The following is a 26547-nucleotide window of genomic DNA, read 5'->3' as shown; positions in this document are numbered from 1 at the left end:
ACATTAGAGAATACATAAGACTTAATGACACCCAGGACATGGACCCTAGGTTCATATGGGACACTCTTAAAGCAACAATAAGGGGTACAATAATAGAGATTAAAGGAAAAATTAATAAGAGAGCAAAGGCACAACTAGAGCATCTGGAAAAATAAATAAAAGGACTAGAAATAACCCATATAGCTGACCCAAAGAGCAGGGCTACGCTAGCAACCCGAACAAAGAAGAAATATGAATACAATAAAATCCTGAGTGAAAGGGCAGGACTGTGGATAAACAAATATAAGGCAATCAACCTCTGCGAAGCTAACAAGGCAGGGAAAACCCTAGTCTCCTACCTAAAGCACAAGCAAAAGCAACACACCATATTCTCAATTACAGACTCAAAGAATAACACACATACGAGGCATAAAGAAATAATAAGAACATTCAGCGATTTTTATCAGGACTTATACAAGAAAGACCAGTCTTTGGATGAGGAGCGATGTACAGGGTACCTAGAGAGACTAAACCTACCGATGATAACAGACGACGAGGCACGCACACTAGGGAAGGAGATAAGTGAAGCAGAAATTGAAGAGGCAGTGATGTCTCTTAAAGACAACAAGGCCCTGGATCCAGATGGTATACGGCCACATTTTACAAAACTTTCCTAGGCCTCTTGACACCCACCATGTAGAAAGTTTTCAACCACCAAGATAAGCAAGGAGCGGTGACCCAGTCCATGTCGGAATCAAATATTGCAGTCATCCCGAAGGAAGGCAAAAACACACAATTACCCCAAAACTACAGACCCATATCACTAATCAATGTGGACTGTAAAATCTACCCGAAAATACTGGCCTCAATGCTTAACGCGGTCCTGCAAAAGTTAATTAGCAATGCACAGGTAGGATTCCTAAAGACGCGCATGTCGCATGACAACACTAGACTCTTGTGTCACATTTTAGAGCGGGCTGAGGCGACTGATGAACCAGCGGTGGCGATAACACTAGACACCGAGAAGGAGTTTGATAGGGTATCATGGCATTTCCTCGAGCAATGTATCAGAACATTCAACCTGGGGGAAGCATTCACAAACAAGGTAATGGCCCTATACAAAATCCCTAGTGTGAGAATAGTAATAAGCGGAGCGGTCTCAGAAACCTTCAACCTGCAGCGAGGGACTAGACATGGCTGTCTGTTGTCACCCTCACTGTTCCTGCTGGCCTTGGAGCCACTGATCAGAGATATTGGTGCCAATAACGAGATGAGGAGTGTTACCACTAATGAGGTGACGGTAAAACTAGATGCATACGCAGACAACATCCTCATAGTCACAGAGAGCCCTCAATCATCTATCAATGCCCTAATGGAGACCATAGGAAAATACTCCAACCACTCTGGTTACAAATTAAATAAGGACAAATCAGAGTGTAAGCCCCTTAACATCTATACCACCAAGGCAATACTGTGGGAGTCGGGCCTTTCCTGGCAATCGGGTTTCATTAAATACCTGGGGATACAATTTGGCAGAGACCTCAAGAGCACACTAGAGCAGAATGAAAACCAATTAGTTACCAAAATAAAGGGGCTCCTGGAAGCATGTCACCCAGATACATAACTTGGTGGGGGAGGGTTGAGACAATAAAGATGATGATCACACCAATGGTCAACTACTTAGCCAACATGCTTCCACTAACACTAACAGATGACTTACACCAAAAGATAGACAAACTGATCAACACATTTTTGTTGAAGGGATATGAGAGCGAGGATAAGCCTGAAAAAGCTAAGGCTACATAAGAAGCTAGAAGGACTTAATCTGGCAGATTTTAAAACGTTTCAAACTGCCTTCCTGGCAAAACAAGGGGCATACTGGGTTCTCCCCGAACAAGACTACACACCAGTATGGCTCAAGGTAGAGAGGAGCTTACTAGACAACCTGGAGCCAATAACCCTCCTCACAGCCAACAAGCGTGCACAACCCAAGAACCCAATGCTCAAAAACACACGTAACGCCCTTCTGAAGGTAGACCAGAAAATGGACATTAGCATAAAAAACACAAAATGGGAATCATTATAGGGGAACAGGAAGATAAAGTATAGGGGTAAACCGTTATCTATAGAGTCATGGCAAAGAATGGGCATCTCCTACCCAAGCCAGCTAGATGTGGAAGGGAACTTGTCCACCTTTAACATGTTAAGAGCAAAACTTAACCTACCTGAACTATAATTTTACAACTTCCTTAAGATTTGATCCGCCTTATCGAAAGCAAAACTTATCAAGCACAAACTCTCCATCATCCAGTACATGGCTAACATTAACAGAACAGGACACCAAGTGTCGCACCTATACCATACTCTACGATCAGGCTCCACAAAATTAAACAACCAAGCAAACACATACTGGGAGAAAGAAATGGGGAACACACTTAGCGAGAGAGACCTACAACTTTTATGGTCTTCCCCAAAACAGAACAAAATCTCCCCAGTACTAGCCCAAACAAAATTCTGGCTACTACACAAGACCTATTTGATGCCAGCTCGTCTGGCGACCTTAGGGCTCAGAGAAAACGACCTTTGCCGGAATTGCGACAAGGGGAGGGGGGATCTCGCACATATAATTTACAAATGCTCCAAGGTCAGAAAATTCTGGGATAAGATCTTCACGGTTATAAACAAAACACTAGGATGTACACTCAAACCAGAATTTGCCTCCCTCACAACTGCATTCCTAACTACAGAGCTAGTCTCACAACAAGACAGCAACTATTGGACCTGCTATTGACAGCGGCTGTAAAAATAGTCCTCACCAAATGGAATGACACCTCTAAGGCAACCTTCAAGGGCTGGCTCAACTGGGCGACTTATCTGAGGGGAGCTGACACAATCACCCTTCAGCAATCACTGTGGAAACAACCAAACAGGGCATGTGGGAGGCTCTAGACAAATATCCGGATGCATATGACCCGCCCTGGGCAATACCAGCCTGAGCACGACATAACCCCAACCAGAGGCCGAGCCAGCAGCAAGAATAGCAATCTCCTTGTAGTTTTTTTTCTCCTTTCTTTTCTTTACTTCTTTCTTCTCTCCTGATTACATCCCCCACCTACTCTCTAAGGGGGCAATTGGATAAGGGGGTCCGTCTAGCGCTGAAAATCGACAGAGTGGCGCCACAAAAAACGGCGAACCTGGGCTGAAACCCTATAACCAGATCTCCACGATGAATGTATGTGTGTGTGTAAAAAAAAAGAAAAACCTTATTGAAATAAAAAAAAAGAAACATGCAGATGCACGGAATGGTTAAAATAAGAAAATGACCACTTTCTAAAAGTGGGGTTTTCAAACTGACAATTTAAAATCCAACTTCGCCATAAGTTGTGATTTTAAATTGTGACTCCAGAGAAACCCAACTTCAAATCTCTTTTCTCAATTGAAAATTACACTTAAAAGATGTTTTAAGGAAATCCCAATGTTACCCTATGGGAGAGCTAGGCCTTGCAGTATGGAAAAATGAATTTAGCAGTTGTTCACTACCAGGCAATGGTGGCTGGGGACATTTGAAAGTTGGGGGTGTAAACTTTCTGTCAAAGTGCACTCTGGCGAGCGTGCATAGCGAGCAAGCCTGAACATCTTATGAGGGGTTCTGGAGGGTTCTACCCCCCGAGAATTTTTTTTTGAAAAGAGTGGGTAATGGTGCATTTCCAAGCAAATTTGAGAAGCAAGAAGGTTAATAAAGCAATTGTGAAAGTGCAGTTATTACATTAATAAAGGGTTGTCATATAACAATATGTAGATAGAAATTTTTCTGAAGCTAGGCCCTGCCAGTGCCACGCACCTCTGAGCAATATACGTGCTGTGTGTCAGCAGGGCTTAGCGTCCGAAACATTTCTATTGTTATGTTTTTGAAGCTAGGCCCAGTGCTGTAACCCAGTGTGTATGTTTCTCAGAGTGCATCAAGCGTGGCAGCCTAGCTTGCGACCAGTGGCTAATTTGTAAAAAAAAATAAGTGCCCTGGATCTCGTCAGGAGGCAGCTTGTACCAGCCCATTTCTCCTGTTAGTGTCACCTAACACAGAACCAACTACTAACCATGAAAGTGGGGAGAGGATGTGGCTCCTGACCAGAGCTGCTGATTTTGGAGCTGGGGAACCAGGTTCGAATCTCAGTGCCAGTCAGCTCAAGATTCTGTGATTCTGGCCAAATCATTTAATTTCCACGTTACTCCCATAAATGAATTTGTCCTTGACTGGTGCTTGTGAAAAGTGCAGGTGCTGATTTTTAAGTGCCGGTGCTGAGCACTGGAAACTACCGGCTCAAATGAAGCACTGCTTGCCGCTAGACATACAATTATCAAGGGTTTACTATGGACTCAAATTGAAGCAAACTTTACTATTTTTAGGCGGCAAGTTACCAATAGATAATAAGTGCATCGTGCATTAAATGCAGTAACCATTTAATGCCTGCCAAAACTAGTAAAGTTTGATTTAAACGAGTGTTACTCAGTTCCCTAGTAGGTGTCATTCAAGCACGCTCAGTCGGCGCATTGCCAGGCACCACACACAGACCGAGGCTGAGTGTTTTCCTCAGAGCCATTCTGCGCTCGCAGTGACCCTGAGTTGTTTTCCTCACCTGCCCAGCGTGGAACAGAAAATGTGTCAAGGGGGCGCCATAATTCTATCTGGTGTGCTGGACCTCAAACATGGGCAGTGCCTAGCACAATTTCACAGGTGCTTCACTGGGAATGTTAGTGAATTAAAACATAAAATCACAAATTTAAGCTTAGATGGAGGTTAAAACTTCTGCCGCTGCTTTGATTTTTTTTTTCATGAAAGGGGCCATTTTGCTTTAACTCGGAAACGCATCCTAAAAAACAGAACACTGGAACTTGAGTTATGTACCTGTGTAACCCAACTCGTCACTTTATGCAGAAACCAAGAAATATACTTTGTTTATCAATCAGTAGAAATCACCCGTAAATGCCTTTGTTACACGTGGTCGGCAGTAAAGACCAATATGGAAGCAGCTTGTACGGTTGTTGACCCTATCACATCTTCCCTCGCCATCTCACTCTAAGGATCAATGCTAGAGATAATATTAAATCCTTAAAACAATGATTTTGGGGCCCATTGGAAAATGAGTACAGCAGAAACACTGTTATTCCGCCAAGAGATTTCACTTGCTTCAAACAGGAGAAGGCCTTCATTATAAAATGCCCGATATTGGATGCAATAAATACTGTACGCAATCAAATCTGGGGTGTTAAGAATATATCACGAATTATTTTTATTATTTAATGAAAACAAATATATAAATTAAAGCTTACCGTCCCCCGCCATCTTCTGAATGGGTCAGACTTCCGTTCTTCTCGTCATCACGAAGGCAGCCTGAGCCTCCCTCCCTCGCCTCTGCCGATCACAACCGGTGAGGCATATCTGAGAGTGCCCCAGCCAGGCCCTTTTCTCTATGGCCGACCGAGCAGTCTGTATGCACAACAGTAGGCAAGCCACTCCCCCCTGCCCTCGAGCAGGACCGCCCACCACCAGCCAGGCACTTCTGCTTTCTCGCCGTGCGAGAAGGCAGAAACATAAATGGTAGTTATTATCATTTATGTTTCTGCCTTCTCGCACTGCGAGAAAGCAGGGGGGTGGTGCCCACACGTCCCTAGAGAGAAGCCGCCACTGCTACCAGGACATGTAAAACTCAAAAGTGCATGACCTACCTTTTAAATACACTGCACCCTGCCCATTGGGCCATCTAGGGCCTACCTTAGGGGTTACTTATATGTAATAAAAGCCCTGTCACTTGCAGGTAGTAGTGGCAGTGTAAAACTGCACACAAACAGGCTCTGCAGTGGCAGGCTTGAGCGATGTTTAAAGGGCTACTGAGTGGGTGGCACAGTAAGTGCTGCAGGCCAACTAGTAGCATTTATTTACAGGCCCTGGACACATATAGTGCTCTTTACTAGGGACAAACAAGTAATTTAAATATATCAATTGTTGATAAGCCAATGTTGCCATGTTTCGAATATAGGGCACATGCACATTAGCACTGGTTAGCAGTGGTAAAGTGCCCAGAATCCTAAAGCCAGCAAAATGAAGTCAGCAGAACAGGAGGTCAGAAGGCGAAAAGTCAGGGGAAACTACGCCAGGGATGCCGGCTCTAACAACAGGCCTAACATCATGACATCAAACTGAATGGGTGGTCTGTAGGGGTGGTGTAAGTCACAAGCAAGCTCTTTGTTGTTCACCATTGAAGGCAACCTAACCCTGAATGATTGATTTACCCTTGACACATGTAAATGGCAAGTAGATTTGGCACAGCTACCATGTGGGCCAAAAACGTGCCAGACATTTTGCTATTCAACCTTTGTCTGATAGGACCTACAAAGTGAGAAAACATTGGTTGCAACAGCTGCATTCACCTGGGGGAAAGAAAACCACTGGTTGGTTGTTGGGCAAGTTGTCTCAAAGCTGACCTATTGTTTAAAAGACACAAGCATTCCAATCAATTTTCAATTCAAGAAATATTTCGTATGCGGTTTATTTTCATGTCAGAATAGCCCTGAGCCCCCAAATGGCGAATATGCAGGGGTTAAGTGATGTCAGCAAAATGTAGTGGCCTATCACAGTAGTCTTTACTATTTAGATACAATATGCTAGCTGTTTAGTTGAGCATTCACCAGAGACGTTTTAAGGTATAGGGAAAGGGGGCAAATGCCCAGGGCTCCCATCTTTCAAGCAAACCCCTGCGGAAGTGACCATTCTCCGTTTTTCACATTGTACCCTATCTTAACATCTCTCCCTCTTCTCTGCCTACTTCTTACTCTGACTCTGTCTTTCTCTACCTGGCGTCACCTTAAGGATTTTTGAGCCCTGGGTAGGGCATATTGGTTTCTGTGAGACATTTGACATATGATTAAGCATTGTTTGGCATCATGCAGGCTTGGTTTAGCAGAAAATTCAGCAAAAAAAGGTAATACAATTCAAAGTAGTGCCAGACAGAGGCCCCTAAGTATGCCTAGCTCAGGACCCCTTAACTCTTTAATATGTCACTGCAATCAGTGCAAAGAAGTAGTGACAACATAAAATTTGTGTAGTCCTGTTAATCACAATGCTCAGAATTGTTCAGGTTCGATCAGCCCTAGTTAGACATTTCTCAGTGTTAAATATAAAGCGCTTTCATGGGCTCTGTTGGTATTCGAAGGGCAATCCCCTATTGCAGAGCCACGATGTCTTCAGTTAGAAGTTGAAAAGGCGGTTTCCTTTATACCTTGTAGAAAAGAATAATGTACACACTACCGCGGCGCCTTTCATACAACAAAATCCTGCACAATGCCAAACAGATTCCATCTCTATGTTTAGCCGCTGCTGCATCAAGGCCCTTGATATAGCAGAGCGCACATCACAAAGCGAGGCTGGATTCCAGCTGAGCCTCCCTGTGTCTGCAAGGTTCCCTGCTCAAGGGACCGCATGTTTTGAAAATGTCAGCATCCCCTTTCATTCTCCAAAGGTGGTCCTACCGAGTCAGGCTGTGAGGGCACCGATTGTTAACTCAAAGGAAATGTTCCACACATGCTTGCGCCAAGACCGACGCTTCATTTATTTAAATATCCCCTGCTGTATGGAATGGGGAGCTGGAAAAACAATAACAAATCCTTCTGCTACTACTGCTTTACCACAGTAGAAATGGATGAAAAAAACATATCGATGAAATTCAAATGGTTTGCAAGGAAGCATGGTGTTTCATCCTAGTGTGAGCACACGGCCACATACTACAGGTGCTAAGAAGATCGATTGTCAGGGCGCTTGATTTTAAAATCTGCCAGGCACAAAGCACCATTGGGGCATATTTACAAGCCCCTATCACCACCACAACGAAAGTGACGTTGTGATGGCGATAGGGACTTTGCCTTATTTAGAAGGCAGCGTTAAGCCACTTAACATGGCTTAATGCTGCCTTGTAAATAAGGCACCCTTCCACACTGTACTCCGCGTGAAAGGGAAAGGGAGTGGGTGTTGCAGTGGGCAATTCACTGCAACACCCATTAAAGCTGCCGCCTATTTACAAGGGTGGCGGAAATAGAAGGAAACGCCAATATTAAGACAACCTGGTCTTAAACAGGCAAAACGAGGAGAAATGTTTTATTTCTCCTCGTTTTTTGCTGTGCTGCAGCACACATCGAAACAGCAAATTGCCATTGATTGTTTATGTTCAGGAAGGTGTCCTTTCCTGCATAAAAACAATTAAAAAAAAGAAATTACATTTTGCAACTTCTATGTGTGCTGCATTAAGCAGCACACATAAAAGTTACAAAACGACATTTAAAGATTGTTTATGTGCAGGAAGGGAGACCTTCCTGCACATAAACAATCTTCCCCTCAATGCAAATACCCTTACAAGGGATGCCTGCATTGGCACCAGGCTGCTAAGTTAAGCACCAGCGCAAGGAGAAATGCAGGGCTGCACCATATTCATGTAAATATGCCCTTGTTTGCAGCATGGGAAATAGTGCACCAACAGACATGTTTAAATAATCTGATTGCATTCAGCTTTAGCCCTTCACCTTGTTCGCTCGGACTCGCTTCTCATAAAGTTTATGTTTAGGTGTCATTTGTGAGCATAAATGACAGAACGTTATTCCTAAAATTAAAGTTTGCAGGCATTTACCCGCATAGATGAGTCATACAGCTGAAGAAATAGTTACAGGTGAATGGAATTTCTACAGTTCAAAGTTCAGAAAAGAGAATATATGTTTGAGGGAGTGACTAGGGTGGGAGGCGATGGTAATGTTGGACACACACAAAATAGTATTTTTTTTATTATTTACAAACACCCACCGTCGCTTTCTCCAGCCTAATTGCAGATAAAAACTTTGTTAGTAAAACTGCTGTGCAAAGTGAGCAAATACAGAGAGAAGTGCCAAACAGCTGAGGTCCAGGGCCGGACTGGCTACCGGGCATTTTGGCATGCTGCCGAGCTGGTGGCTGATTTCGTTGATGGGGACCTGCGTGTGCTGAATTAAATTCATTTTGCTTTGTTTAATTCGAAGCACACGCCAGTCTCCATCAACGAAATTAGCCCCCACAGCAGTGACATCAGCCCCCAGCTCGGCAGCATGCCAAAACGCCCGGTAGCCAGTCCGGCACTGCTGAGGTCCATGCAGGTAACAGCGTTGGGGCGGTGGGGCCGTGTAAGGGGGGATTCCAAATGACGATGCAGAGGTAAAGTTAAATAAATACACACTGCCCCACCGCAGTTACCTGCACGGACCGCGGCTGCTGCCAAATATCCCCCCAAAATATTTTATTTGGGGGATAGGGAATGGAAATTATTTCTCATTCGGTAAAAGGTTTTCCATGTGGAGGAATAAATGGAAACATGTAGAATTTCAAATTCTCTTTCGATCTAAATCAGAGGATTATTTGTCTCTGGACAAAACATATGATTACACGCAAGATAGATAGGGGTAAGTCTAAAATTGTCAGGTACATCTAAGCAGACTCCTCTGGACTTTTGAAAATCACAAGCATGGATAATCTGCAAAATCAGAGACATAAGAACATTAAATGACAGGTTTACTCAATTTGTTGCAAGAGAATCAGGCATGTAAAACCCTCTATGATGTATATCTAAAGAGGGTAATTTGAGATCATAGACAGCACATGCTCAGCCATTCGGCTTATTTAAACTGATATCAATATTTATCAAAAGGTGTAAACTCAAGTTACTGCGTTCAGAAAAGACCTAAAAGAAATAATGATATTAATAAGTTAACCATTCAGTTGTGGTAGGGGAGTAAAAGAAAATGTTATATGAATGAAAATAAAACCCCAGATGATATTGATTAGTCCTTGTTAGCATCTATTATCTCTCACAGGCCACTCCTTGTCTTGGCAGCATTACCAAAGGAAGAAGAAGTCTATCACACCCCAAGGAAAAAACATTTGGGCAAAAAATCTGGGGCTAAATTTATCAACACATTCCACCAAGTTTGCATCACAAAAGATGCGCAAACTTGTGCAAAGTGTTGATTGTGTCATTTTCCTTCCTGGAAAGTCGATCCAAAGTAACAAATAAGTGTTCGGAGCTACTTTGCTTCAAGAGGGTGTACTTTGGGTGGTACATTGGTGCACTCATGCAACTACCCATGGGTTCTAACACAAATCCCTATCGACTAACTTTGGTAGACCGGGATTTGTGAAAACATGTATGCTTCCTTGAGGCTGGTGTAATATTAGAGAAAAGTTTTCTTTCCTAAAAATTCTAACTTTGCGTGTGTGTTGTACTGTGCAGCACATGCACACATTTATGACACTGTTAAACTATGTCAAAAATAGCATTTTGACCTGGAAGGATTATCTTCCAATGCAAAATCTGTGCTGGGCATCATGCCAATACCCTTGCACTATGGCACAGTTATGTTTCCAAGACATTTAGGAAGAAAAGGGTCAGCCCAGATACCTTTTTTTTATTTTGTAAAAAAAAAAACTTAAAGTAATAAAAAAAAAATGGGAAGGCAACAAATGCGGATGCAATTTACGTGGCCTCACACGTCATGCTTGATTGAGAAGAGTCCCACAGAAAACATGAATATACAGGTAGAGTCCATGAGAGTGCTAAAGAAGCCTCGTTACTTATTGTAAACGCATATTTGCATTGAAAGAACTAAGTAATAACAGTCATAGCTAGCTAGTTGTTAGAAATTTTTTATAAACTTGAGCTTGAAATATGCAATGTGCATGGAATAATAAATAGTGATTTTAATCTTAATCTCAGTGATGTTAGCAATGAGGGTAAGGCAATGGAGTGTAGTAAAGCTTACTGGAATATTCTTCAGTGTTCCCACCTTCACTAATGGTTATCTAGATGTTCACAAACCCACAAATTTGGTATATCAGACGGTTTGTGACTGATAAAGCAATTTTTGAAATGCACTAAACCCTGTTAATGATTTGAATTGTGTTTTCAAAACCTCATTATACTGGTTTAGGAAACAACTTAATTGGTTTAGGCAATAATAAGGAATAGGTATTTGGAAGGGGCGTGTTTAGGGCATTGCTTCCAAATACCCATTCACCAACAGAAAAAGTTCCTCAAGGGACCATGTGTTGACAAAACGTTTTTCAGATTAAGTCCATGGGACCACTACCTACTCCTAAAAAAGGTTTGTTTATCTTGTATTTTTTTTAAATGCATCCAGTTTTCCTTTATAGAAAATGAGCTGCTTTTATTAAAAAAAATATTTCTTTATTTTAAAGCAATCATAGTCATGGAGGCCACTAGGTTTGGCCACAATCACAGGGATGGTGGACTGCTGGGCCCAGCAGTCCACCATCCCTGTGATTGTGGCCAAACCTAGTGGCTTGCAATTTGCGACCTACCTCACAACTATTGATGTGGTATTTTGTGAGTACATAAGTCAGTTTGCAAAATCAAAAACATTTATTAAAAGTCGGTGAGCAATTTGCAACGAATTTTGCTGAATAATATCTTTGTACAAGACTCATAATATTTTGAATTCAAGGGGGCGTGTCAAAGCAAAGCAACGGCTTCAATAAGCAACTTACTGTGCCCCATGATACAGACGGTCATCAATTTGTCTCTTAAAGAGGGACAAATTCCTCTGGATTAGAAAAAGGTGGTGGTAAAGCCAATTCGCAAAAACACGGCCCTGCCGTGGACAGAAGTATCCAACTTACGCCCCATTTCCCTACTACCATTCTTGAGCAAACTGGCCGAGAAGCATGTGAACACTCATGTGTCTAAATTCATCGAGGCAACAGGGGGTCTGGACCATTCACAATCTGGGTTCAGACCCAACTACAGCACCGAATCTGCGCTCCTCTCCGTGACAGATCACATCAAGATGACACAGGATAGAGGAGGATCCATGATTCTGGTGCTGTTAGACCTGTCTGCAGCCTTTGACACTGTGTCACATGAGATTCTTCTCAGCCGGCTGCAGAAAGTAGGGATTGGAGGTGTAGCTCTGTCCTGGCTGGAGAGTTTCCTTACTGGCCGCTCACAAACTGTCAACCTGGGTTCCTATCATTCCATCTCCAGGAAACTCACCAAGGGGGTTCCACAGGGTTCATGTCTAAGCCCCACATTATTTAATGTGTATGTGGCTCCCCTTGCTGACATTGTGAGAACATATGGGTTTACCCCGGTGTCGTATGCTGACGACACCCAACTCCTGTTTCCTTTCCAGACTCTTACCCCATAAACCAAGAACCTTTTTGCTGAGGGTATGAGAGCGGTATCTAACTGGATGACCTCCAACTGTCTCCAGTGTAATGTGGGCAAGACAGAAGTTATGCTTTTTGGGAAAGCCAATCTCCTTTGGTCTCCTGATTGGTGGCCTCTGGAGTTAGGACCTATTCCCTGTCCAAAACAATCAGTCAAGAACCTGGGAGTGCGACTGGACCAGAACCTCGTTTTAAACAAGCATGTGAATCTGGTGACTGGATCCTGTTTTCGAACAATTGGGCTCCTAAGAAGGGTATTTCCCTTCTTATCAGACGGTCATAGAAAGACCTTAGTCCAAGCACTCGTAATAAGTTGATTGGATTATTGTAATGGCCTTCTTATCTCTGCGAATGAAAATGCACTTAACTGACTGCAGGTGGCCCAAAACACTGCGGCCAGATTGGTTTTCAAAGCCCCCCCGGGAACACCATCCAGGCCGCTCCTGAAATAACTCCATTGGCTGCCTGTGCGTCAGAGGATCGAGTTCAAGATCTGTTGCATCACATACAAGAGTCTCTTTGGATCTGGTCCCTTTTATCTAACTCAGAAATTTCAAATATATGCACCAGAACGCTTTTTGCGCTCTGGCAGTCAATTCTTTTTAAAAATACCTCTCATCAAGAAAGCCAGGCAGGGTGGCCGAGCACTCTCCTATGTAGGACCCTCCCTTTGGAACAAACTCCCTATTGACATGAGACATAACACCAACCTTCTTTCCTTTAGGAAAGCACTCAAAACGCATCTTTTTCGGGAGGTTTAGACTCTCACCTGCATGTCCTAAAGGCACTGTCTGAAACTTACAGCAAGCAAAGCGCGGAGATACCCCTTTGGGGGTCGAATCCTGTGCTATAGAAGAAAATAAATAAATAAATAAAGATGGCGGGTGCAGCGGACACTTCCTAAAGAGCTCCGTCGCGGACCCGCCAAATATCTTGTATTTTTCCCGCCATCGGGCGTCTAGGTGCCCATATCCTGCTTCATTAACACCCCGGGACAGCCCTGGGTCGAGTGGCCCCCTGTACAGATACCTGCGGAGACCTCCGGCAACAGGGGCCGGTGACGGGGCCTTTGGCTCTGAATGTACGGGCCGGGTTTGCGGCCGCTCACTGATGCGGAGGCCTCCTTGCGAACTGGAGATCTCTGTGGCAACCTGAGTCAGTACAGCGGAAATAAATAAATAAATAGAAAACAGAACGAAATTGTGCAGCCTGAGCTGGCAGAGTGGTTGTGGCTGCGGACTTGGGCCAGTGCCTGCGGGACAGCACGCCGTCGATCACGACATGGAGTGGTGCGGTCGGGGCTATGCCTGGTGATGGCCGGTGCTGGCTTTGGGCCTGATCGTTGCTGCGTCTGGTGCCGAAATAGAGGCTGTTGCAGCTGAGATGGTGCCCTGGGGTGCCTGGGAGGTGTAACTCGGCCCCGCGGGTATATCTGCTGTGGCAGGTGGATCGCGACCGGCGGTGCCCGAGAAAACAGCATTGCTGCGAAATTAAAGCCTGGAGTGGCCTGGCCTGAAGAGAAGAGTCCCTGAGGTGAGGAGGTCACCTGACCGGCAGAGGGGGCCTAGTGGGGGTCGGGACCTCTGCTGCTAACTCTCCCTAAGAACTTCCATGATCGCTCCCTGAGTGCTACAGACAGGGGACCATCTTAAGCTTGTAGCCCCGGGTGTGGTGCCGCTGGAAGCCCTGGGTGCTGCGTACTGGGTCGAGAGGCACTGGTAGGCCGGCCACACCTATGACCACACAAGATTGGAGCTTGGAGTAGGCGGGGGCCCTTACATCGCCTCACTCAAGGTGTCCCGTCGACACTGGCTCCTAACAATCAGAAGTAGTGAGCTCGATGGCACAGCTACGCCTGAGCAGCAGACCCCAACCTGTTTGGCACATACAGACTCTGGGCCTTGCTTTTGCTCTTGGACTCTACCCTGGGACTCCTCGGGGTCCCTGAACTTCCAGGGCTGAGCACATTGAGTCAGCTAGATCCCACCTTGTAGGAGAAGACTGTGATAGGCCAGGGGAAGCGTAGATCAGAGTGGGGCTTCCTACAACTGGAACGAGGCCCACAGAACATTGACAGAGGGCTACTATAATAGGTGAAGACAGGGCCCAAAGAGGAGACCAACAAACAAAAATTGACCTGTTCATGGCACAGGGCATGGTTGCACGCTTGGAGCCTCCGGGGGCCTCGGCGCCAGTGGGCCTCGCAGGCTAGCCCTCGGGCACTCAGATTCTTGCTGCCATGAAGGCCTCTAGTCAGCTGGTCCAGGGCAAGATCGATGCAGTTTTGTTGGATGTGGGCCTGCTGCGGGTCGATCTGCGGACAGTTGCGGAAAGATCCCTAACTACGGATCAAAAGGTAACATCGCTGGAGACAGAGGTCTCCGCCGGAAGACTACCTTAATGGATTTGACTGAAAAAACAGCTGCCCTGGAGCGCTGGGCTGAGGATACGGAGGGGTGCTCACGAAGATGTAACCTACGCTTCATGGGCTTCCTGGTGGGGACGGAGGGCCCAGAACCTGAGCTGTTCCTGGAGAAATTAATTTGGACAACTTTCCCCTTGGCCTCTTCCTCCTCCTGCTTTGTAATAGAACAGGCACACCGTGCGCTGGCGCCCTCCCTCCGGAGGAGGCTGGACCTAGCACTATCATTGCAAAGATCCTTAACTAAAGGGACCGAGATCACATCCTCCTGGAAGCCTGGTGAAGCGGCGATCCAACCATTGAGAATCACACTATCTGCATTTTCACCGCTTACACACGAATGGTCCAACAACTTAGAATGTCTTTCAGTGGTGTGAAGCAGAAGCTCAGAGCAATAAACTTAAAATATATGCTACTATACCCCGCTAAGCTCAGAGTAATCCACCAAGACAAAGCTCATTACTTCACTACCCCTGAAGCAGCCGGGGACTGGCTGGGGGTGAGAGGGGAGGAGCAGATTCCGGCCTACAGGGGCTCTGGCAGACTGCATGCAGAGCCCTGGACACTGTGCAAGACACAGAAGAGCAGCCGTCGGAACAAGCAGTCCTCCCGGTCCACACAAAGAGTAGTGGTACAACCAGAAGGCTCCCTAGATCTGCAACGCAATAGGTCGGACGGATGAGGTGGCCAGGCAACTCGTGTAAGCCAAGCACTCCTGCTGGCAGAATGCCACGAAGAAGCCAGGGTGCTTGTGGAGGTGGTGATGGCAGCTGATTTTATGGTTAGCACCAGGGACATCGTGGAGAAACCTCCTCAGACCTCTAATACCTGAGCAGGCCGAGTGGAGTTGATCCCACTGAAATCTTGACTGCAGCCATGCGGCGCCCAGAGAGGTCAGTGGACTGTGGTGCTCTGACGGATCTGTGGGTTGATCCGACGCTTCTCAACGGTCCCTTTTGACATTTGCCGAGTACACTTACTATATGCCTGAACTATTTTCTGGCACCCTGGTTGATCGGCTATACAGCCTGGATGGGTGGGCCGCCCCACCTCTTTGCACTCTTTTCCTTTCTCCATATTCTCCTTTTCTTTGTCCTTTTTCTTGATTTGCGCACTATTTTGAAGTGTTGCATGGACACTAGTTTTCCTTTTTATTTTTATGTTGGTTAATTGAGTCTTGTAGTGTGAGTGTTGGTGAGTGTGAATGATTGCGTGAGTGCAGCTGCGGTGGCGACACAAGAGTTCAGTCTACTCACCGCGGTGGGTGGACGGGATCCCCCTGCTGCCCCGCGCAAGAGTAGACATAACGTGAGTGCAGTGTGTTTGATTTTAAAAAGGTGAGGTTGGTTTATTTTTGGCATATTGAATATTTTGTAGGCTGAATGGTAGATAAGTTCTATTTTGTTCTTTAAAGTGGGTTTTTCAATGTTAGGATCAGAGTGGGAAGGCACGGTTGGTTTATTATATGTTTACCTGGTGGGTGGGGGAGAACAGTTCAGTTATGTGTTTTTTATGCGTATGCAGCTCTGGCGAGGAGGCCGTGATAGTCCCAACTTCACCACGAAACCTAGAGATGGCAGGTTTTAATAATAATTACTTGGAATGTACGAGGGCTTGGCACATTTGTTAAAAGGTATAGAACACAAACAAACAGGCAACGGACACACTTAGCCATGCAACAGTAGACACACCTAACTGATAAGGTGGCCCAAAAGCTATATAAGAAGGGAAAGAGACAGATGTTCTATGCAAATTAGTCTAACTACACTCGGGTGGCAATTTGGGTGGCCTCACTGACTCCAATCCGGGTGTTAAGCTAAACCGCAGATATGCAGTGGAAATACGTATTGGTACACTGTGTGCTGGACGGCTCTGAGGTCTGCCTCCTTAATATATATGCCCCCAACATAGATGACAGCACTTTTTACCTGGGCCTTGAAGAGCTCCTAATAACCCATGCAGGCATACCGCTCCTGTGGGCTGAGGATTTTAATGGCGTGCTAGAGGGGTCAAGCGATAGACCCCCCCCAAAATTGCACACTAAACACAATATGGTGGAGGCCCTTCGGGGGTGATGTGGAGACTGGGGTGTGTGGACTGGTGGGGGAAGGTACACTCAATGACCCACGTAGTATATAGTCACCTTGACCGCTTTTTACTCTCCTGGGATGCGGCCAAGCCACCCCAAAGCACACACATATTGGGGAGATATCTGTCGGATTACTCCCCAGTAAAACTACAGTGGGATGTGGGGAGGAACAGGCCTGCGGTCCCGCTTAGGAGACTACAGCCAAGTGCATTGAAGGATGAGATATTCCACCCAGAGCTCAGTAGCTTAATCGCCAACTTCTTCAACAGTAATTCGCTGTCTACAAATTCCAGGGGCACGGAGTGGGATACATTAAAAGTGGTGTTGCGGGGGAGTGCTTATCAAAGGTGGGTGGGATGAGACAGCGGTTGGGGGCGGACCTAGTTTTTGCCGAGGATGTCTTGAGCAGAAAGTGAATGTTAGCAAGGATGTGTTGGATAAGGATCGACTGAGAGCTCACCATCGAGTGGGAGAAATATGAGACAGGCTGGACTGTCTGGTTAGTCAAGAATATTGACAGCTCCTGCACAAAGAAGGTGATAAAACTGTTGTCCTGGCTTTCTAAGAAAGAGCGTCGATGTGGGATTCCACAGGTGGGACCTTATTGGTATATCTACGCTTGGGAACATTATGCAGTGGACCACTCTTAAATCATTTCAAAGGCTGCAGCCTGATTTTGACCTTCACAAATCGCACTTCCATCGCTATCTGCAGCTTTGTAATGCCTTGACCCTCCTGATTCGGCAGCTAGAGACTCTACCGGAGTTCCACCCGCTGGAGGGCTGCCTGCTGATGGGGAATCTTGCGGCCCACAAAATCTGGCAAATTTACCAGACGCTCAATACACATTCTAAAACCATTATTCACAAAACTCGGCAGGCATAGGCGGCCGATCTGCCGGCCCTCACTGATGACGACTGGGCCGAGGCATTGGGTAGCCCTCGGTATGCCGCCGTCTCTACCAGATATAGACTAATCGAATTTAAATACCTCCACAGGGTATATTACACTTGTCTTCGGCTTTGGAGAATGGGAGCAATCCAGTCCCCGGTCAGTCTTCGTTGCGGTGCAGACGAGGGGTCGTTCCTCCATACGGTGTAGGGCTGTGGGGCAAGGCAGCTATTCTGGTCAGGCATATTGTCTTGCTTAGGTCGTGTCCCGGTGTGAGATATCCCGTCAGACCCCAGACTGGAGCTCTTTAAGCATGGGCGAATTTTGCGGATCTCGCGTTCGCGAATTTTGCGGATTTGCGGATTCGCAATCCGCAAAATCCGCGAATTCCCGCGAATTTGCGGATTTTTTTTTTTTGTGTTCGCCCGTGTTTCTGCCAGTTCCCGAGGGTTTTTACAATTTCGCAATTTGCGAACTTACCTGTCGGGTCGCAAGTTTTGCGAACTTGTTGTTTCTACGTGTCCAGCCTGTTTGGGACACTCTTCTTCATCACTGCCACTCTCTGTCACCACTGCCACTCTCTGACTACTCATGCCACCCTCTGGCCCACCCATGCCACCCTCTGTTTCATCACCACACCCTCTGGTTGTCCAGTGTACATTATTTTCGGCAAAGCAAAGCACACCTTCCCTGCCTCAAGTGACCTGAATTAATTTGGGGCTGATTAATGTGTCACAGAATATTTTTTTAGCTGGCACCTGCTTCCTTAGTGCGCCCTGATTAGTGATCTTTTGCACTTGCTAAGTGCTTTCATTGTTGCAAAATTAGTTACAACACCTGCCCTGCCCCAACTGACAATAATGAATTAGGGGCTGATTAATGGATTTTAACTTCCAGCCTGGCTCCTGCTTGTCTCCCTTAGCTGTAATTCAGGACCTTTGTGGCATATGTGTAACTATTCTGAGGTTCAGAGCAGGGTCACATAATAGTTTCAACTGGCAACTGAACTCTGGAGGGGCCCCTCAGGAAGCACTACAGGAAATGGCTACTAATGATGAGCTTGAACTTTTGAACCTGGTAAGTAGTTACTTTCAGTTTTGCTAAGATCGTATTTCTGCAATTTTGCACTTATTCGCGGGGCGCGAACTCACGCGAACAGTGCGAGCAGTGCGAGCAAAATCCGCTGCTCGCGGATTTGCGGATTTTGCGGGAAATTCGCAAATCTCGCGGATTGCGGATTTCCCGAAAATCCGCAAAATCCGCGAGCGGAACGGATTTTCCGCCCATGCCTAGAGCTCTTACATAGCACGAAAGACATTGGGGCAACCGGTATAAGAGACACCTCTTATTTTTGGGCCTCACCTTAGCTAAGCGTGACATAGCGCAGCATTGGAAGGACGCGTCCCCACCCAGCGTAACTAACTGGAAAAAGACACTGGACAGGTTCATGTCTGTGGAGATTGTGGTATTTCAGGCGAGGGGTTGTCCTCAGAAGCATGGGAAGATTTGGTCTTGGTGGGCCACATACAGAGGTATAGCTCTGCCTCCAATGTGGCAGTCCGCCGCTCATGATCCTATTGAACGATTGGTGGTGAATAATTTACCTGTCCAATATATCTAGGTTAAAACGACGTGGCTGGGAATTTCCTAGGCTTATACATGCAAGGTTTCCTAAGTATGTACGATACACATTAGGGGACTGTGGGGGGTTACATGTTTTTTCCTGGTTTGATGTCATGCAGACTATTGGGGAGGTTATATACAATATCCAGAGACATTATTTTATGCACTTCCTCTGTACTTTGCTTGTCCCGCTCCGTCCCTCTGGTACGCTGAAAATTCAATAAAAATCTGTTGTTCAAAAAAAAAGAAAGAACGTCCACAACCTACTACATTATCAATTAGTCTGCCAGATGGGTCTCTCACACACACACACTATCTGACAGAAATCTGCAGCTGCGTGCACATCTAGCAAACACATACAGCAGGGGCCCGCAACCGGAGAGGCGGCCATAGCGCATTTCCTTGATGAAATACCTCTGTCGTGACTCACTGATGAGCAGGGTGAGATTCTAGGGGCAGAGATCGGCCTTAGAGGACCTCCAGGAGGCTGTGCGGGATATGGTGGATGGCAAAGCCCCTGGGCCAGATGGCCTCCTACTAGAATATTACTTTTGAAGACCGGCTGCTCCCAGGGCTGCTGGAGACCCAGCATAAGGCTAGGCAGACAGGGATACTCCTGAGCACTATGAGAGAAGTTCAAATAGTATTTCTGGTCAAACTGGGTAGAGACCCAACATCGCTGAGTTCTTATTGCCCCCTCTCCATGTTGGATGTGGACACGAAAGTCCTAGCTAAGGTCCTGGCATCAAGGCTAAACAGGGTTAGACTCAACTGGTGCATGAGGACCAGTGCTGGTTTATGCCAAGACACGGATATGAATCTGTGTAGGCTGGCATATGTAATGCATTTTGTGGCAGGCCTGGAGACACCAGATTCGGTGTTCTCATTAGATATCGAAAAAGCCTTCGATGCCCTACAATTGGACTATTTAGGGCAAGTTCTGCTTAGAATGGGACTGGGCCCGGATTTTGTGGCAATGGTGCGCCTCATGTACCAGAGGCCCACACCTAGAGTACGCACCGGAGGGTTGGTCTCTGCCCTGATCACCATTGAATGGGGCACAAGGCAGGGTTGCCCCCTGTCCATGCTCCTATTGCCCTCTCAATGGAGCCACTCGCAATCCGTCTCCGGAGAGACATGGAGCACTGGGCCCTGGTGGTGGCGGAGCGAACGCATGTTGTGACCCTGCAGAGGACGCGCTGATATACGTGCGTCAACCTGCAGAGGCCGCCTTCGACCCCCTGACTGTGTTGGACGACTTCTGTAAGGTGTCTGAGCTAATAATCAACCCCAAAAAAGCAGTTGTGTTTACACTAGCTGGCCTGGCGGGACGGGATGTGACTGAACTTCCACGGCTATCGCTCACTTGGAGGAGTGATCAATTCTGCTATTTGGGAATGTGGATAGCCCACTCACCTGAAGCCCAACAAACCCTGAATATGGGAAAAAACGCTTTAAAGACTGAAAGATTCAATACTATTATGGAACAGGTTACCGCTGTCAGTCATGTAATGGGCGGCGCTGGCAATGATGGTCCTACTGCCTCATTGCCTATACACTCTACAAAACTAATTCTGCCATATCCCGAACAAAACCCACACCACTCTGAACAGCTTCTTGGTTTTGCTGGTCTGGGCGGGCAAACGCAGCAGAGTTAAACTTGATCTCCTTAAGCTGGACATGGAACAGTGCAGCCTGGGGCTCCCGGATCTGTGTCTTTATTACATCGCAAGTCTCCTCTGGTGCGCTGACGGTTAGAGCACAGAGAAAGGTGTGCTCGCTGGCTGGTGCCCTAAAGCAGACCGGCCAAGATACTTGATGATGTGGGGGCAAGCACATTGTGCACCATCCTAGACCCAGGCTCCTTTCAAGGATTAATACTCCGGCTATTGAACGCCTTTAAAATGGACCGTAGACTGGACCTAACAGAAACTCGGAACAGGTGGGAGGACGACCTACCTGTCCCATTAACAGAGGGGGAATGGAAAAGCACACTTGTGCAGGTCCAGAACATCTCAAGCAATTCCCGATTCAAGCTCCCACAGTTCAACTATCTCCTCTGCACCTACCTGACTCCCTTGCATTTGTCTAAATTTGACCCATCCCACTCACCTAAGTGCCTGAGATGTGGCGCCACCCCTGACCATTTTGCTCATGTGACCTGGGATTGTCTCATGCTCTGCCCCTACTGGAGCCCAGTACTGCACTTTGCGGGGGGCAACGAAGCTCTTAATTGAGCCCTCAGTCAAACATTGTCTTCAGGGGGTGCTGCTGATTCACAGAGCCACAACCCATATGCAGCATCAATTTTCTATGCTCTGGCTGGTTTTGGCGAAACACTGCATAGCGATCCACTGGTAGTTAGCCACACCATGCCTTCCAGAGAAATGGAGGTCAGACCTCTGCAAGAGGGGGGTCGCATGGATGTGAAGGCGGATCAGGATCTAGAGACCTGGGGCAATATGTTGGGTATCACGCAGGGGACAGATCACCCAGGAGGGAGTAACACTGTTCGCTCTGGGGACAATGCCAGGACTTCTACACAGCTTAGCTCCCTGGCTGGCTCCTCCCCCCTATAGTTACGCAATGACTCCAAGGTCAGGTTCCCCCCCGTAGATAATTGGGGTAGTACCCCTGGGCCCACAACATACACCCACGTGTCGACGATCGGCTGGATCACATTCAAATCCCTCAGAGACACTGCGGAGTCCCCTTCCTGTGCCTGCAGAGTCTACACACTGGGCAATTCAAGGAGCAGCCGCGCCTGTTTCTATTTCTAGGAGGGAAGGCAGCTCTCAGCTGAGCAGGTCCTAGAAACACCAACGCACGCTCAAAAGTCCAGAAAAGCATCTTCCTTTTACTTCGTCAATGATACAATGATAGGGGACCTGCGTGTGCTGAACGAAATTCATTTTGCTTTGTTTAATTCGAAGCACACGCCAGTCTCCATCAATGAAATTAGCCCCCACAGCAGTGAAATCAGCCCCCAGCTTGGCAGCATGCCAAAACGCCCGGTAGCCAGTCCGGCACTGCTGAGGTCCGTGCAGGAAACAGCGTTGGGGCGGTGGGGCCGTGTAAGGGGGGATTCCAAAGGACGATGCAGAGGTAAAGTTAAATAAATACACACTGCCCCACCGCAGTTACCTGCACGGACCGCGGCTGCTGCCAAATATCCCCCAAAAATATTTTATTTGGGGGATGGTGGATGGAAATTATTTCTCATTCGGTAAAAGGTTTTCCATGTGGAGGAATAAATGGAAACATGTAGAATTTCAAATTCTCTTTCGATCTAAATCAGAGGATTATTTGTCTCTGGACAAAACATATGATTACACGCAAGATAGATAGGGGTAAGTCTAAAATTGTCAGGTACATCTAAGCAGACTCCTCTGGAATTTTGAAAATCACAAGCATGGATAATCTGCAAAATCAGAGACATAAGCACATTAAATGACAGGTTTACTCAATTTGTTGCAAGAGAATCAGGCATGTAAAACCCTCTATGATGTATATCTAAAGAGGGTAATTTGAGATCATAGACAGCACATGCTCAGCCATTCGGCTTATTTAAACTGATATCAATATTTATCAAAAGGTGTAAACCCAAGTTACTGCGTTCAGAAAAGACCTAAAAGAAATAATGATATTAATAAGTTAACCATTCAGTTGTGGTAGGGGAGTAAAAGAAAATGTTATATGAATGAAAATAAAACCATAGATTATATTGATTAGTCCTTGTTAGCATCTATTATCTCTCAGAGGCCACTCCTTGTCTTGGCAGCATTACCAAAGGAAGAAGAAGTCTATCACACCCCAAGGAAAAAACATTTGGGCAAAAAATCTGGGGCTAAATTTATCAACACATTCCACCAAGTTTGCATCACAAAAGATGCGCAAACTTGTGCAAAGTGTTGATTGTGTCATTTTCCTTCCTGGAAAGTCGATCCAAAGTAACAAATAAGTATTTGGAGCTACTTTGCTTCAAGAGGGTGTACTTTGGGTGATACATTGGTGCACTCATGCAACTACCCATGGGTTCTAACACAAATCCCTATCGACTAACTTTGGTAGACCGGGATTTGTGAAAACATGTATGCTTCCTTGAGGCTGGTGTAATATTAGAGAAAAGTTTTCTTTCCTAAAAATTCTAACTTTGCGTGTGTGTTGTACTGTGCAGCACATGCACACATTTATGACACTGTTAAACTATGTCAAAAATAGCATTTTGACCTGGAAGGATTATCTTCCAATGCAAAATCTGTGCTGGGCATCATGCCAATACCCTTGCACTATGGCACAGTTATGTTTCCAAGACATTTAGGAAGAAAAGGGTCAGCCCAGATACCTTTTTTTTTTATTTTGTAAAAAAAAACAACTTAAAGTAATAAAAAAAAATGGGAAGGCAACAAATGCGGATGCAATTTACGTGGCCTCACACGTCATGCTTGATTGAGAAGAGTCCCACAGAAAACATGAATATACAGGTAGAGTCCATGAGAGTGCTAAAGAAGCCTTGTTACTTATTGTGAACGCATATTTGCATTGAAAGAACTAAGTAATAACAGTCATAGCTAGCTAGTTGTTAGAAATGTTTTATAAACTTGAGCTTGAAATATGCAATGTGCATGGAATAATAAATAGTGATTTTAATCTTAATCTCAGTGATGTTAGCAATGAGGGTAAGGCAATGGAGTGTAGTAAAGCTTACTGGAATATTCTTCAGTGTTCCGACCTTCACTAATGGTTATCTAGATGTTCACAAACCCACAAATTTGGTATATCAGACGGTTTGTGACTGATAAAGCAATTTTTGAAATGCACTAAACCCTGTTAATGATTTGAATTGTGTTTTCAAAACCTCATTATACTGGTTTAGGAAACAACTTAATTGGTTTAGGCAATAATAAGGACTAGGTATTTGGAAGGGGCGTGTTTAGGGCATTGCTTCCAAATACCCATTCACCAACAGAAAAAGTTCCTCAAGGGACCATGTGTTGACCAAACGTTTTTCAGATTAAGTCCATGGGACCACTACCTACTCCTAAAAAAGGTTTGTTTATCTTGTATTTTTTTTTAAATGCATCCAGTTTTCCTTTATAGAAAATGAGCTGCTTTTATTAAAAAAAATATTTCTTTATTTTAAAGCAATCATAGTCATGGAGGCCACTAGGTTTGGCCACAATCACAGGGATGGTGGACTGCTGGGCCCAGCAGTCCACCATCCCTGTGATTGTGGCCAAACCTAGTGGCTTGCAATTTGCGACCTACCTCACAACTATTGATGTGGTATTTTGTGAGTACATAAGTCAGTTTGCAAAATCAAAAACATTTATTAAAAGTCGGTGAGCAATTTGCAACGAATTTTGCTGAATATTATCTTTGTACAAGACTCATAATATTTTTAATTCAAGGGGGCGTGTCAAAGCAAAGCAACGGCTTCAATAAGCAACTTACTGTGCCCCATGATACAGACGGTCATCAATTTGTCTCTTAAAGAGGGACAAATTCCTCTGGATTGGAAAAAGGCGGTGGTAAACCCTATTCGCAAAAACACGGCCCTGCCATGGACAGAAGTATCCAACTTACGCCCCATTTCCCTACTACCATTCTTGAGCAAACTGGCTGAGAAGCATGTGAACACTCATGTGTCTAAATTCATTGAGGCAACAGGGGGTCTGGACCATTCACAATCTGGGTTCAGACCCAACTACAGCACTGAATCTGCGCTCCTCTCCGTGACAGATCACATCAAGATGACACAGGATAGAGGAGGATCCATGATTCTGGTGCTGTTAGACCTGTCTGCAGCCTTTGACACTGTGTCACATGAACTTCTTCTCAGCCGGTTGCAGAAAGTAGGGATTGGAGGCGTAGCTCTGTCCTGGCTGGAGAGTTTCCTTACTGGCCGCTCACAAACTGTCAACCTGGGTTCCTATCATTCCATCTCCAGGCAACTCACCAAGGGGGTTCCACAGGGTTCTTGTCTAAGCCCCACATTATTCAATGTGTATGTGGCCCCCCTTGCTGACATTGTGAGAACATATGGGTTTACCCCGGTGTCGTATGCTGACGACACCAAACTCCTGTTTCCTTTCCAGACTCTTACCCCATAAACCAAGAACCTTTTTGCTGAGGGTATGAGAGCGGTATCTAACTGGATGACCTCCAACTGTCTCCAGTGTAATGTGGGCAAGACAGAAGTTATGCTTTTTGGGAAAGCCAATCTCCTTTGGTCTCCTGATTGGTGACCTCTGGAGTTAGGACCTATTCCCTGTCCAAAACAATTAGTCAAGAACCTGGGAGTGCGACTGGACCAGAACCTCGTTTTAAACAAGCATGTGAATCTGGTGACTGGATCCTGTTTTCGAACAATTGGGCTCCTAAGAAGGGTATTTCCCTTCTTATCAGACGGTCATAGAAAGACCTTAGTCCAAGCACTCGTAATAAATTGATTGGATTATTGTAATGGCCTTCTTATCTCTGCGAATGAAAATGCACTTAACTGACTGCAGGTGGCCCAAAACACTGCGGCCAGATTGGTTTTCAAAGCCCCCCAGAGAACAGCATCCAGGCCGCTCCTGAAAGAACTCCATTGGCTGCCTGTGCGGCAGAGGATCGAGTTCAAGATCTGTTGCATCATATACAAGAGTCTCTTTGGATCTGGTCCCTTTTATCTAACTCAGAAATTTCAAATATATGCACCAGAACGCTTTTTGCGCTCTGGCAGTCAATCCCTTTTAAAAATACCTCTCATCAAGAAAGCCAGGCAGGGTGGCCGAGCACTCTCCTATGTAGGACCCTCCCTTTGGAACAAACTCCCTATTGACATGCGACATAACACCAACCTTCTTTCCTTTAGGAAAGCACTCAAAACGCATCTTTTTCGGGAGATTTAGACTCTCACCTGCATGTCCTAAAGGCACTGTCTGACACTTACAGCAAGCAAAGCGCGGAGATACCCCTTCGGGGGTCGAATCCTGTGCTATAGAAGAAAACAAATAAATAAATAAAGATGGCGGGTGCAGCGGACGCTTCCTAAAGAGCTCTGTCGCGGACCCGCCAAATATCTTGTATTTTTCCCACCATCGGGCGTCTAGGTGCCCATATCCTGCTTCATCAACACCCCGGGACAGCCCTGGGTCGAGTGGCCCCCTGTACAGATACCTGCGGAGACCTCCGGCAACAGGGGCCGGTGATGGGGCCTTTGGCTCTGGATGTACGGGCCGGGTTCGCGGCCGCTCACTGATGCGGAGGCCTCCTTGCGGACTGGAGATCTCTGTGGCAACCTGA

The sequence above is a fragment of the Lissotriton vulgaris genome, chromosome 6, assembly GCF_964263255.1.
Source record: "Lissotriton vulgaris chromosome 6, aLisVul1.2, whole genome shotgun sequence".
In the NCBI taxonomy this organism is placed as follows: domain Eukaryota; kingdom Metazoa; phylum Chordata; class Amphibia; order Caudata; family Salamandridae; genus Lissotriton; species Lissotriton vulgaris.
The sequence above is the reverse complement of the archived record's forward strand: the minus strand, read 5'-3'. Positions refer to the sequence as shown.